Source organism: Gekko japonicus, unplaced genomic scaffold (genome assembly GCF_001447785.1).
Source record: "Gekko japonicus isolate JY-2015 unplaced genomic scaffold, Gekko_japonicus_V1.1 scaffold2307, whole genome shotgun sequence".
NCBI lineage: Eukaryota > Metazoa > Chordata > Lepidosauria > Squamata > Gekkonidae > Gekko > Gekko japonicus.
In genome coordinates this window covers 35,552-50,531 of record NW_015170342.1, presented here as the reverse complement: position 1 = coordinate 50,531, position 14,980 = coordinate 35,552, and the positions used below count along the sequence as shown (strand labels likewise).

General features: G+C 45.1%; 1 protein-coding gene across 2 annotated transcripts in view; it reads right to left on the bottom strand.

Annotated features, from left to right (window-relative positions):
* TMEM106B (transmembrane protein 106B) overlaps positions 1 to 14,477 on the bottom strand; it is a 33,311-nt gene extending 18,834 nt beyond the window's left edge. The window contains exons 1-2 of one of the 2 annotated variants that reach the window (XM_015418185.1): positions 14,241 to 14,477; positions 8,012 to 8,104 (exon numbers count right to left, since the gene is read on the bottom strand). The gene's annotated coding sequence lies outside the window, so the exon portion shown is untranslated. The remainder of the gene's footprint in view (positions 1 to 8,011; positions 8,105 to 14,240) is intronic. The other variant, XM_015418186.1, reaches the window with a different exon arrangement.
* Positions 14,478 to 14,980: the final 503 nt, after the last annotated feature.

Here is a 14,980-nt window from a genome sequence, read left to right as displayed (position 1 = left end):
CCAAAACACTACTCAGTCGACAAATTGCAGCACTTTGAATTAGCACCAGAGCTTTAAAAGCTCTCCAGCTGTCACCTGGAGACTGGCAACAGCTTCTTTGGAGGGTGGGGAGTATGGCATTGTATCTGTCTGAGGTCCTCCTCTTTCTCTTCCTCCTCCTCCTCCTCAGACCCCACCCTCAGCATGCTTCATTCCTAAACTATCCTGGAATTTTCCAACCTGGAGTTGGCAACCCTATTCTTTCCAGGCAACCATCAGCCTAACCTTTATCTGCCCGTCTGTCTTCAAGTTTACTCCCCCCCCCCGCCTCTGCCTAGGGAAAGCAGCTGTCATCATTCTCCTCTCCCCCTATGAGGTATGTTAAGGTTGAAAGTGTGTGAATGGTCCATAATCCCCCAGGCAGCTTTTAAAACATGATCCTGGGACCTACACACCACCAGACATTCCAACTGCCTTGCGGGGGGGGGGGGGGATGGGGGGGGGAATGGGGGGAAGTCCAATCAGCTTCCATATGCAAAAGACCTTGAAGGTTCCATATGCAACTGACATTCCAACTGCCTTGCGGGGAGGGGGGTGAGTTTGAGGTGTGGAATGCAGTGAAGTCCAATCAGCTTCCATATGCAAAAGACCTTGAAACGCTGGGCGGGACTGCACAAAGCAGCCAGTCAACCCAGCCAGCGTCTTCTGACTGACAGTTCAAGCGTCCATACACTAAAGGGGCCAAATTTAGAATGTTCATATAGAATGTTCTTACTCAATTATATATAAGGAGAGATAGAGATCTGGAAGCTGCTTAGGGGAGGGCACTGAGGCAGAACCAGAGAAAAGGTCTCATCTACAGTCTCTAGATCCAGTGAAGAGGCCTCCTGTACGGTCAACGGCTGACCGACTTAAAGGAGGTGGTGATTCACAGAACAGGATCTCAAAAGTTAGTCTTTTGGCAGGAAGGTTCCTATGGAGACAGTGGCAGTTCAAACACTCACAACATCTAGGGCTTTAAGGGCAAAACCCAGCACTTTCTAGAAACTAAAAGGCAACCGGTGAAGCGATTTCTGAACTGATAAAATGCAAACGTTGTAGCCCATAGCAATGAGCACTGTGCCCCCTTAAGATGTATTCTGTTATCACTTGAACTTTCTGGACATTCGTCAAAGGTAGACCCATATATACCCAAACGAGGTGTGATCAGAGCATCAATAAACATAGCCAAGGTTATTCAGGGTTCTTGCTTCTCAAGGAAAGACCGTAGCTGGTGTTACGCATCACAAAGGTACCTGAGCCTCCATCTGTAAACACAAATCTAATAGCAACATCAAGCTGTGATCCTGCTCTTTTACAGGGAATGCAACAAGCTGACTCCTTAACCCTTGATTAGTTACATTATTAGCCAACAGCACTTGTCTTTTCTGTGCTGAAGTTCAGATTATTGGTTCTCACCAGCTCATTACTGTCTCCAAGACTCTTTTTCAGGACGTTCATTGACACACCTAAACCAAATGTCAAAGAGTCTAGTGTCATCAGTGTACTGATAACACTTCACTCTACATCCCTAGATGACTTTTCTTTCATGGGAACAATGTAAAATTATATATATATAATATTGGTTTTAGAGTGTTCTTCCTAGGACTTGTCCCTCATGTTTTTAATTCAGTGTTGTGTATTGAAGCAAGGGGCCTACTGGTTTTGAGGTCCTGGGAAAGGTCATCTGATATCTGCACTGAACAAAGCAACCGTGGTAGGCCATACCCTATGCACTAATACTACACAATGGGTTGGATCCAAGCAGCTCCTTCACTCAATTTCACCCAATTCCCTTCCCTATACAGCCCAATTCCACATGGCTTCCATACATGTAGTTCCCTGTGCTTTCCTTTTTAACCCACAGAAGAGTTGGTTGGATTCAACCCACTCTATCTCCCCTCTTCCCTCAATCCCCTCCCTCAGGCATAAGGAGGGTTAGCTACAAAGAAAGGATTCTGGAACTCTGGACTGGAAATACTAAAGCTGCTGTTCCAGCCACTGCATCTGTAGAAGAAGAAGAAGAGATTGGATTTGTACCCCGCCCTTCACTTGGAGTCTCAGAGCAGCTTACAAACTCCTTTCCCTTCCCTTCCCCACAACAGACACCCTGTGAGGTGGGTGGGGCTGAGAGAACTCTGACACACACTGCTCTTTTTCAAGGACAGCTGTGCCAGAGCTTGTGACTGACCCAAGGTCACATCAGCAGGTGCAAGTAGAGGAGTGGGGAATCAAACCCGGTTCTCCCAGATTAGAGTCCGCGCACTTAACCACTACACCAAACTGTAAGCAATTCTAGTGTGGAGTTACCCCCCCCCCCTTAACAGGGCTGCTATGCCTTTAACAGCTATGTTACATTCTTTCCATGTTAGGAAAGCTTCAGCTGTTTGATTTCTGATGTTAAAGTCAGAAGAACCCTGCTGACAACTAGGGATGCAACAAATTTCACAGCACACCTGTTCAACAGTTTGACACAATCATACTGTGAGCTGACAAAGGGTATGTTCAGGTTGCAGCAAGCAACTTAAATTACTGCTAAACATGAGTACAGCTGCCTATTGGTCAGGAGCCAACTCACAGCTCCTCAGGGGATCAGTCAGATTTTGCTTTCCTGGTTCCCCCCTAAGTCCTAGCCTTGTTGTACTGGAACACAGGAAAGTTTGTTGTTTTTGGGGTATCAGAAGCTGACTCAGGGCTGATGGGGGATCAGCTGGGAATGGGATTCTGAACCACCCACTCCCTCAAAAAAGTTGTTATGAAGTAAAATGATTGACTTCTGATCTCCCCCACTGCAAAAGGGAGAGAAGAAGCAGAGTGCTTCTGTACTCCCACCCATCTTGGAAGAATAGAGACAGTGCCTTTGAGCTCCCCATTGCAAAATGGAAAGGACTTTTCTCAGTAGCCCAAACAACCCACTCTTTTTTCTCAGCGACAAGCAAAGCAAACCCTTGGCCCCGGTCACACGGCATAGTTGCCGCGGGAGAGGCACAGGAGTCCCGTGGATTTTCCGGGCGCGATCTCACCCCAACATCTGGGAAGCGCAGTGCTCCCACGGCGAACCCGTGGCTCCCCGACGAAGGTGCGGAGTTAAAAACTAGTACCTATGAGGTACTAGTTTCCTGAAACCGCGGGCCAAGGGCAGGCGTCTGATCGCGTTCCCGGTGGACTTACGTGGCATCCGGTGCCCACCGCTGTTCGTCTCCGCAGGTTGCGCAACAGCGCCCAACAGCACATGCGCACAAAGAGCAATTGCTAGTGCGATCGCGCCACGCGGCTTCTGTGCCGCGCTGCAGGATACCCGTCTGATCGGCATTTCCCCCGAACCACGGGACCTTGACCAGGACGTGTGCTCGGGCAGCCGCACGTTAGTTTCCTCCGGGGCAATTAGCCACGCCTCCCCCCCGCGATATCCAGCCCATGTGACCAGGGCCTGAGAGCTTGGGCTGTAAAGAACAGGAGCAATCTCCTCTTTTTCTCTGCAGTCCAAGCTAGTAGTTTGGGTGAAGAGACGGGAAATCAGTTGGGCTTCTGACATCCCCTACACACACACATACACAACCAATTGCTACATCTCAGCAAATCTGGGATGCATTAAAGTTTACAGGATGGGAGATCAGAAGAGCCTGACTTGTGGCCAATCCCTGTGATCAGTTGGCAGCTGGCTTCTTGTGAAAGGATGCAAACAGGCTGTGAACAGCTAACAGCCTGTCACTTAACTGGCTGCCTGACTTTAATGTTCTGCCATCAGAGGTGCTTTTAGGGAGGCACTGCTAGATACCACATGTAGACAGACTTTGTCCTTGCTCTCTAAAAGATATAGAATCCACTACACACACCATACTTCATTGCCCCCTCTATAATAGGGATATCCGATCTCCTTTTGTTACTCCATTTCTAGAGGGTAAGAGGGGGAGCTGCGGTGGCTCAAGTGGTTAAGATGCTGAACTGCAGGCTGTGGAAGGTCAGTAGTTCAGCAGTTCGAGACCCGAGTTGCCGCATGACGGAGTGAGCTCCCATCTCTAGTTCCAGCTCCTGCCAACCTAGCAGTTCGAAAGCAAGAAATTGCAAGTAGATAATAGGTACCACTTCAGTGGGAAGGTAACAACGTTCCATGTGCCTTGGTGTTTAGTCATGCCGGCCACATGACCATGGAAACGTCTTCGGACAGCGCTGGCTCTTCGGCTTTGAAACGGAGATGAGCACCGCAACCCTAGAGTCGGATTCGACTGGCTTTCGAGCAAGGGAACCTTTACCTTTAGAGAGTAAGAGCTAGCACTCTGATGACTCAATTGTTCACTTTCTTCTGTTTAATTCTAATTGCGAAATAATGGAGGCTGTTGCAAAATTTTTATATTATGTAATCAGAAGATGAGGCTTGAATAGCCAAGTGTAAGTGACTGATGCATCTCAGTATTTTCCCGTATTTCCATGATGTTTTGTGCTTTCATGCCAATAAAGATTTTGTGTGAGCGTGTGTGTGTGTGTAACTGGCTGCCTAACTGCTACTGGGTGGTGGTCAAACAGGTCTTTAGATCCGCACCGCACAAGTGCCTGGTGGATCTAAAGGGAATGATCAGACACTGACATCTGGGAAACGTGTGGCTTCCGTGATCAACCCGTTCAGCCCCGCCAGGGAACCATACTTAAAAGATACTATTTAAAGTCTGGGGCTAATGCTTGCTGATGGGCCAATGGCGGACTTTCCCCCGTCTAATCGTTACAGTGCGCAATCCTCCCGTCGGGATGGTCTGACTCCAGACCATCCCGAGCAGGCGCCATTTTAAAAAAAGTCTTAGCGATATGCGCATAAGTGGGTATACGTGCAACAGCCGCAGAGCTCAGCTCAAACGTCCCAGACAATTTTGTGTTTCTTAATTGCCCGTGAATTTTATGAACTGTATTAATTAAAAAAGGTACCTAGAGGGAGGTACCACTGGCGGTGCTTTAACCATTAAGTTACGTGCATGTGTGGAAAAACAAGTACACGTTGAGGCGTGGAGGCGCATGCACAAACAGAATTTTTTTAAAAACCTGACTGCACGGCTCCTTCAGGTGGACACCATCTAGACAATCCACCGCGGAGTACACACACGGTAAGGGGAGCAGCGCCGGATGAAAAATATCTGGATCAAATTAAAGCCGGGTCAATGGCGGGATTAGATTCCCGTCTGAACGCAGCTCTGGAGAATCTGATATGAAGCATCCCCACTGACAACTCTATTATCACAGAAGCCCCATGACTTGAGATGAAAACATGTGTCTTTTTTTTAAGCTGAACAGTGCCCCCTTCTTCTTAGACTAAGTTCTCTGGAGTTAGAGGAAGGCTCACTATGTCCAAAATTTCTGATACAAAGAGACAACAAACTACTAACCCATTGGACATTTTGACATAATGCCATCTTTAAGACAGAGAACGGTGATGACTCCAGCACTTATCTTGAACTATACATATTTCTTCTGGCTATTGCTGTGAAGCCATGTGACAGTTATATACAGAGCAGTCCGCTATCCAAAGATGTTTGCTTGACTCAGGTCAAGTGATTCTCTTCCTTATTCTTTCCATTGGCATTTCAAATTATAGCAAATTCAGCTACTATGAAATGGTTTGGCCTTGTGACTCAATATCAACACCACACCAGAACTATAATGTTACATCATAGTTTGCCTGCTATATCGTATACCAGTGATGGCAAACCTTTTAGAGACTGAGTGCCCAAACTGCGACCCAAAACCCATTTATGTATCGCAAAGTGCCAACACAGCAATTTAACCTGAATACTGAAGTTTTACTTTAGAAACTTTATTTCTACACTAACTTAAAAGGATCCAAACAAAGTAAGGAAAGCAACCCCAAATGCTTTCATTTACTTAAAATTATTTGGCAGAGAATTCGACACTTTAACGATGGTCTGGGCCTGGCTGGGGCGATCGCACACATGCCCTCAGAGAGGGCTCTGAGTGCCACCTATGGCACCCGTGCCATAGGTTCGCCACCACTGTCGTATGCCATGGTTTCAGCTCTAAATTACAGCTAGTGCAAACTACAAATTGGCGCAATGGAGTCTGTGTAAGCAAAATGACTGAGGCTACAATCCTCTGAACATCTAAGCCCCACTGGACACTGTGGAACTCATTTCTGAGCAAAGAATATGCAACAGGCAAGCCACCTCAAGTATTACATGTTCATTCCTTAATGAGGTCTACAACCCCCCCCCCCCTACAGACTATCTTGCAATGCATCTGGGGCATAAGCATGCAGTAGCTAGATGCTTAACTAAAGTCTTCCAAGTAATTTCATGGTAAACAAGGCTTGAAAAAATTTTTCGGGAGGCCATAATCAGGTTTTCGTAGGAACAACAGAAGAATAAAAACATCTAGGCACTCAGTTTGTAGCTCACTCGAGACTTTTGTAGCTCTACTTATGAAGATAATTCCCGATTAAGAAGCTGACCTGCTCCTTATCTGAAACTAAAGTAACAATATTTCATAATCACTGACTGTTCCTCCCAGTTCCCCCACAAAGAAAATTAACATGCCATTCTCCTTGGCTTTTTTTGTAAAAGACAAAAAGGAAACTAATTTTCACGTCAAATCAAAGTGCCGCTCTGCTATGCTTCCTTGCTTTATATCAACAGCACAGAAGTAATTATTTAAAACTACAGTCTCTTTCACAGTTCAAAAGAAGTATGAAGTCATGTTTTGGCACCTTCTGGACAGGGGCAGGCAATGTAAATGCTGTCCTTTAACAAGCCCTACATTCCAGACGCCCAATACAAGGCCATGTTTTTCTGAGACCAAAAACCTGCTTGTAGTATGCACAACATGAAAACATTTTATTTACTTATTTAATTTATATCCCACCCTTCCCCACAAATGGGCTCAGGGCGGGTCACAACATTTCCTTAAACAGCATAGTAACATTATAATTAAATAGAACAAACAATTTAAGCAAAGCTAATTTTAAAATGAAATGTATGTAAATAACAGACACGCCAGTGGTCTGAGATCAAAATAAGAGAGAGTAAAGAAGAATAAGGAAGAGCATAGAGAAGGTACCAGTACAATTGTCCAGTTACTGCAAAGAAGAAGAGATTGGATTTATACCCTGCCCTTCACTACCCAAAGGTGTCTCAGAGAGGCTTACAAACTCCTTTCCCTTCCCCACAACAGACACCCTGTGAGGTAGGTGGGGCTGAGAGAGCTCTTGGCAGAAACTGCTCTTATCAGAACTATGGGTTGCCCAAGATCATCCAGCAGGTGCAAGTGGAAGAGTGGGGAATCAAACCCGGTTCTCCCCGATTAGAGTCAGCACACTTAACCACTACACCAAACTGGCTTGCAAGTAATTAGTTTTAAGGCAAAACTCAATCAGTGAAGGCCTTTTCTTACGACTAACCAAGACTACACCATATAGTACTTGAGCTCTTGAGGTCTCCAGAACTCTTCATCAGGGTGGATTTTCTTAAAGAGAGGGGACATTTCAGGCCACGATCTTGAGGTCTTGTCTTTCTAGCATTCTTATGTCAAATGCCGACAGTAGCTCTTCACTGGACTGCACCGTTAGGGGGATATGTTCATTTCCAGGCCACAACCTAGACTATTTTCTTGCGACCCCTTACAACATGGCACTTGGCAACTCCTTGCCTTTCCTACTCCACAACCCCCGCAGTGTTCCTGGCTCCCGTCCGCACCCTCGGTCTTTTGCAAGGCTGAATCGGGGAATTTGTAGCCAGATTGCAGCGCTACTAGCAGATTGCTCTGAATCTGGTTCCCGGCCCTTTAGCCTAAAGGGGCGACCCACCACTAGCTAGAATCTCCTAGGCCAGATTGCTTTACATACAACTCCCCCGCCCCACCTTATTCCCCCTCCCAAGACTGGTCTTGCTCGCTCCCATATTCAACTCTTCCCCAACAAGCACCCCCCGCCCCGCAGTCCAAGGGGCGGAAGGAAGGCGGGAGGGGGTTCCCCGGTTTTTTGTTCAGCATCCCTCACCTGCTCCTGCTGGCGGCGTCCCCGCAGGCTGCTCCCACTTGTCGATTTCGATGCGTCACGGGATGGGGGGCGGCGTTGTAGACGAAGAAGAACCTATTGCAGAAGGAGAGCAATAAGACACCACAGGGGGAAAACAAGGGCCGAGTCACCACCCTCGGCCGAGTCCCGGCGGATACGCTCGGATTCAGTGCAGCTCAGCACGCGTGCGCGGAGGTGGAGCGCTTGCTGGGCATTTCTCCACCGAACGCTGGCGAGGCCTCGGTATGACGCAGGCTCTACGGAGAGGCTGGGGGCTTCACCGCCGTGCAGAAATTAATCTCACGCACGTACACCCGGTTGCATGCTTGCAGGGAAAGCTACCCGCCGCCAGTTCAGCTGGCCATTTCTTGCAGCCCACTCTCTCCGCCACCCCAGTACATCTGCAAGGTGAGTTTCTCCCAAAGGATGGAGAAAACGTGTCTTGCAAAAATGCCTTGCTTGATGGGAGTTGTAGTGAGAGATGCCTGAACGGGAGGAAGGCTGAGCGTCACATTCCAGATGTCTGAAACTACAATTCCCAGAATGTTTCACCAGCCCCCTCCCGCTCACATCTTGTCTTTAGAGAAGCAAAGGATCCTGGTTCTTGTACACACCAACCAACCAACCAAAAGCAAAAAAACCCCGGCGCCATGGGACAGTGATGCACATGCAGTAATATATATAAAAGACCTATCCAGGATACTAATATCCCTTGCAGTTGTTTAGAAATTGCCCTCCTTAAGTTGAGTTCCTTTGGGGGCTGCTGGGAGGACTACAGAAATGAGTAGGAGCTGTGTGTGTGTGTTGCACCTACCCATGTAGAGCTATTTTGCCAAGCTTCTTGTACAGTACTACAGTTTAGAGAGCAATATTCAGGTTTTGAATTAAGAGTGACAGCACAAAAGTATTGACCCTTCCTTGGAAGCCATGCCTGCCTCAGAATCAAGTGAATAGAACTGGTGATCAGGAAAGAGTCCTTTGCACATGCTCAAACACATCCCAATAATTTTCTCCTTTAACACATTCTAGAGGTGAGCCCTGACACTGGTAACAGGTCCTTGGGCAAAGCTTTCACAAGCTCTGGTATATATTAATTCCACCTTGGAGTGGGGAAGAGAGACAGAGAGTGTCTGGGAACATAGGGGAATGTTATAGGGAAGAGGAAGAGGGAATTCAGAACAACCCTTGAAAGGGGACAGTATTCTGTGCTTTAAAAGGTAATGGTTCCCTTGCTCAAAAGTCGAATCTGACTCTAGGGTTGCAGTGCTCATCTCCGTTTCCAAGCTGAAGAGCCAGCGCTGTCCAAAGACGTTTCCATGGTCATGTGGCCGGCATGACTAAACGCCAAGGCGCACGGAATGCTGTTACCTTCCCACGGAAGCAGTACCTATTTATCTACTTGCAGTTTCTTGCTTTCAAACGGCTAGGTTGGCAGGAGCTGGATCTAGAGACGGGAGCTCACTCCATCACGTGGCACTCAGGTCTCGAACTGCTGAACTACCAACCTTCCAGCCTGCAGTTCAGCATCTTAACCACTTGAGCCACCACAGCTGTGCTTTAGGGTTTAGTAAAGGAGCACATTTGAAGGTACCAAGGCATCTAGCATATATCTGGAGATCTAAAGAAACAGCATGATGTTTCACTTGGGACACAAAGATCAGTGGAACTGGAATAATACAGGAAACATTCCCCCCTCCCACTTGAAGTTAAGTGATGCCATATTCTTTGAGACAGTCAGGCAAGAGGAACACGCTTTGTGCAAGAAAGACACATTTTATGGGAGGGGGACATGAAGCAAATGTACCTGGTATTAATCGCTTTTCAACTGACATTAACTAGGACAGCATTTAGCTTCTATAGACTCAGTATTGTTGAAGGATTAGTTATTCTATAAATGCTGAGGCCTCTTTTGTACACATTTACTAAGAGATAACTGATCACACACAAAACCTTTATTGGCATGAAAGCACAAAACATCATGGAAATACAGGAAAATACTAAGATGCATCAGTCACTTACACTTGGCATAACTGATCTGTCATTCAGTATGTATCCAAGATGAGAAATTTCCATGATGATCCCTAAATGTGGTTTGAAAAAGTAGTAAAAAGCCATAAACTTGCTCCTATGAGCATGGCCTTCCCCAAGCAAGCCCAGTATGCATTCATGGACAGATCCTATTAAGGCATGAAGCCTCTCCCAGCCTTGCTGCATTTATGTCCATATGTGCATGAAGAAAGAGCTATATGCCCTATAACTGTCAAAGAAGACCTATGGCAATAGTGAAATTTAGTTCTTGAAACTGTGGATACTTCTGGTAAGTAAGTGGTTATCTCATATTTACCGTGAATACTCAGTAATAAGATAGATCCAGGTGGGTAGCTGTGTTGGTCTGAAGCAGTAGAACAAAGTTTGAGTCCAGTGGGGCACCTTTAAGACCAACAAAGTTTTATTCAAGATATGAGCTTTTATGTGCACGCATACTTCCTCAGATACAATGAAATGGAATTTACCAGTTTATAAGATTAGCTAAATTTATAAGGTTATCATTGTTTTAATTCTGGGAAAAACAGTGAAACAAATATTTCCAAATTTAAGATAGAGTGTAAACGTAGCCTTAATTGTGGAGTGCTACAACAAGGTCTCAGTTAATTATTCGTAGCACTCCACAATTAAGGAAACATTTACACATCTCCAGTTTTGACATATTTATTTGCTTCAATGTTTTTCCTCAGAATTAAATCCAAACAGTGATGATCTTATAGCTTGTTACTCCTGTTTGCACCTGTTAAAACACCTTCATTATGTTGTATGCTAATTGCTGCTCAACCTCTGCCTTATATCTATGGATTGGTAAATTCCATTTCATTGTATCTGAGGAAGTGTGCGTGCACACAAAAAACTCATACCTTGAATAAAACTTTGTTGGTCTTAAAGGTGCCACTGGACTTAAACTTTGTTCTACTCAGTAATAAGCTTTTGGTATTTTTCCCCCATCAAAAAGTCAAAAAAGTGTCGTTAAAAAGAGAAATGTGCATGTATTTTTCCTATCCTTTCAATACATGCTTAAGGCAATGTGGGGATTCTGAGTAGGATAAAACTGTCATCTCTGGTCATATAATCATCATTTAACACTACGAAATACCTAGAGCCAGAAAGTAATTGGGATATAAGTAATAGGATTGCCACTTTATTATTATTTTTTAAACTATCACTGTTTTTGTACCCTCAGCAAGTGGATCTGGCATGGAAATAAATAGTAGAAAAAGTTGCTACCTGCTAAAGGTCCAGGGACAAGGCCAGTAAACCTCCTAGTTGAACAAGCATGACTGTACAATGCAGGGCTACTGCAGCTTTTACAATGCACTTTAAAAAACTGTATGCGTGATGAGGATTCTGTTAAAATATATATGATGCTTAATATGGTATTATTTACAAGCTAGAGCACAGAGAGGGAGAAGTTAGGTGGCATACATAAAGAGACTAAAATGGGGGGGGGGGGTCCTCTCTTCCCAGAAGTCCAACACTACTCTAATACTACAGCTGCACCCAAAAAGGAAACAGGGTGATTTTGGCAAAAAGTCTCTGAAACAAAAGGAAGGATTTTTTTTTTTTTAAGAAAAATTAAAACAAATTAAAACTAAGGACTTGAAGAACTGAACAGAAGACCCACACTTAGGTAAAGGTAAAAATAAAATAAAATGACCCACTAAACCCTCTCACCACTCAACCACACCCGAACAAGGGCAGGGGGAGGAAGATTTCTGGCACTGAATCTGAAGCAAAGGGGAGGGGGGAAAGATTATGGAAAGGAATTAAAAGCTAAATTAGTGCAATAGAGCTAAATTAAACTAAACAACCAAAGACAAAACAGATAACACAAAAAACTAAACTAGAACATAATAAAGTAAAAGGAAAGTAAAACACTCCAAGGACGGAGCACAGCCTTGTAACATCCTTATTGCATGAGAACCCCCGCAACTGTAATACTGTAGTTGCTCCGTAGTGAAGGGAAGGCACTCTGTACATTTTTAAAATTTGAAACACCCGTACTCCACCTTTCTATAAAACACATATTCAAAGCTTGTAACTTCAATTAAAGCAATTAAATAAAAGCAAAAACAGATAAGAATGAAATACACACCATAAAAAGAATCTAGAAACAGCAAATAAAACACACACAAATTATAACAGTGTCCATAAAACCGTGAACAACAGTATAAACACTAAAACTCCTTAGGGCAATCATAAAGAGGCTTCAGAGAATAAGATCAGCAGCTGGGCATATTTACACCAGGTGAGCCATTGCGGGGAAGCAGTTGCACTTGCTCAGCAGCATTTCACCCATTCCAGAGCTCAGCCCTAGTATTGGAAAGCCCTGCTTGAATGATTCCCTGATGCTAATTAAAAACTTTGGCTGTGGTTTGGGATGGGGTTGTACCGTGTGCAGAATAAATGTCTCTGCAGCTGAGTACTCGGGTGGGATAGAATCATTTAACAACAGTAGTTACAAACACAATAAGTGGTCTTAAATATTTCACATAGGGCAATTCAGTCCTTACAACCACCACCCTGGAAGGGATGTCAGTATTAGAGATCTGAAGTCAGAAGGAACTGAAATGGGAAGACTGTGGCTTTCTTAAAGCCACCTGTGGTTGAGTTAGGATTTGTACAAGAAACTTTGACACACACTCTGTTACTCATAGTTATTAATCTACATCAGTCTTCGAAGTTAATAATTTACAATGGTCATTTGTTAAAAGCATTAATGACTTTCCCATCCTTCTTTCTGGGAGAGCAAAGGCAGCCTATAGTCCTGAGCACTGGATCCTTCCACATAGTCAGTCAATGCACAGAGATTAGGGATGATACCTCCCCCCCCCCTGCTTCTTCAGTCTCCAGGTCATCTGCACAGTGCAAATGTGGGGAGGAAGTGTCCACAATCCATGCATATGCTCCCTCCTCTTGATCTGGAACATTCGAAAAGCTTACCTGTGTGTCCAGCTTACCTGTGCTTGCTTTCTCTCTGTGTGTGATGACAAAGCTTTGGGCTAGTGTACGTGTACATGAATCCATTACTGGCACATCTGTTTTGTCCATGTTTAGCATAAGAAGGGAAATACCAGTAGTATACCCAGAATGTTGGGTTATGGGCTCCTTAACTTAAGCTTTGAGAGCCCATAGTGAGGGCAAAACCCTGGGAACAGGGGAGCATAGGCAACTGCTTCCCCACAAAGCTTCCCCTGGTGATACACATACCAGTGTTTAGGCATTATAGTTCTTTATGGTCTTTTAATAAATGCTTTCATTCCGACTGTGGCTGAACGTTTCTATGGATGGCTACAATTTGTATAGTCCTTACTTGCTTTTTAAAGATTTTTTTATGACAGCTATTTTTATGGTGTTGTATTTCGTTCTTATCAGTTATTGTTTGTTTTATGGCTTTAAGGCAAAGCAAACTAGTGCCAAACTGTAGATACGGTTACAGTGCTAGCTGTGGTCATTACAGTCTCTGGATATGTTGTAAAATTAAAAGATGGCCAATACACTTCAGAGCTACCCAGCATCTCAAGCTGTTGGCTTTGCTTTTCTATATCTTAGCCCTGTACCTTTCAAACTATAATAATCATTAGGACTACAGCCTTTCCCACAGTAGGAAATGTTTTGGCGTTTCATAACCTGCTGGTCAGGAGCTCACAGTCTAAATACTGCTCCGATGAAGCGCTTTGATGAGCCCTTCATTTCAGACTCTCCCACAGCGTGTACAGGCCGTGCTTTTTGAGACCGCGAAACACCTCCCTGTAGCACACGCGGCACAGAAAAGATCAAGGAAGTAATACACACACCACTGTCTAGATATTTAGCTCAAAAAAGGATGAAGGGAAATACCGCAGGGACGTTTGGTTCCAGCCCATACATACTAGTAAAACAAACCCGCTTCCATCCCCTTACAAGATGGCAGCTTGCAATCCCTCATACTGTTCTCTCCCCCCGCCCCCCGGCGTACTTTTCTTCTACCTCGTAGGAGACGCCTCACGAACCAGATCGAAAACAGCCCAGGCGCCTTCCGCTCCCCCCTTCCCCGCTCGGACTCGCCCGTCTGGATGCGCAAGCAATTCTTTCCACGGCAACCTCAACCAGGGATCGAAGCGTAAGGACCCTCCCCTCCCCTCCCCTCCCCTCCCCTCCCCCGCGCATTTCTGGAACTCACCAAACGAAGCACCTCGAGCCTTTTCCCAGGCGCAGGGAAGGACGGCGGGGGATGTTCGAGGTTTTGTTTTTGGTCAGCGTTTCTCACCTGTGAAGCAACATAAGCAGCTGCTCGTCAAGTTTTAGTGACTAATATGACTGAGCATGCTTGCTAGCAGAAACTGAAGCCATCTGCCCTTTTCTTGCCCTCACTTGGAGCAAGTTTCCCTATCCTTTTGACAAACCAGATACAATCAAGGCTGCAAACGGTCCACGGTTTTGCAAGGCGATATTTCCGTGAAAGAAAAAAAAAATGATAACAGTAGTTTTACTTGTGTCAAATCTGCAGTGGTGCAGCAAAGATACAGAACTGGCAAATCTGGAGCATGCTCAGTCTGGCTCCTGGTAGTCACTGCCCTTACCCTGCAGTTACTGACTGTCAGAAGAACAGGCAGGGCGTGACAACACAGAAAGGGTTGTACGATTGATTTCTTTTTTAACTATAAAGACTCTAGTTCATAGGTACTTGTAGAAAGAAAAGTAGAACTGGAATTGTGATGCAGCAGAGATCCAGAGCTGGCAAGGATGGAGCAAGTGTGGGCTGCGATCTTAAAGATACTTTCCTGCAAGTAAGCCCCACTGCATCAAATGGCACTTCTTTCTAAGGTACCACACAGTCCTAAAACAGAGTTACACCCTTATAAGTCCGTTCAAGGCAATGAGCTTTGAAGGGTGCAACTCTGTTTTGGATTGCATTGTTAA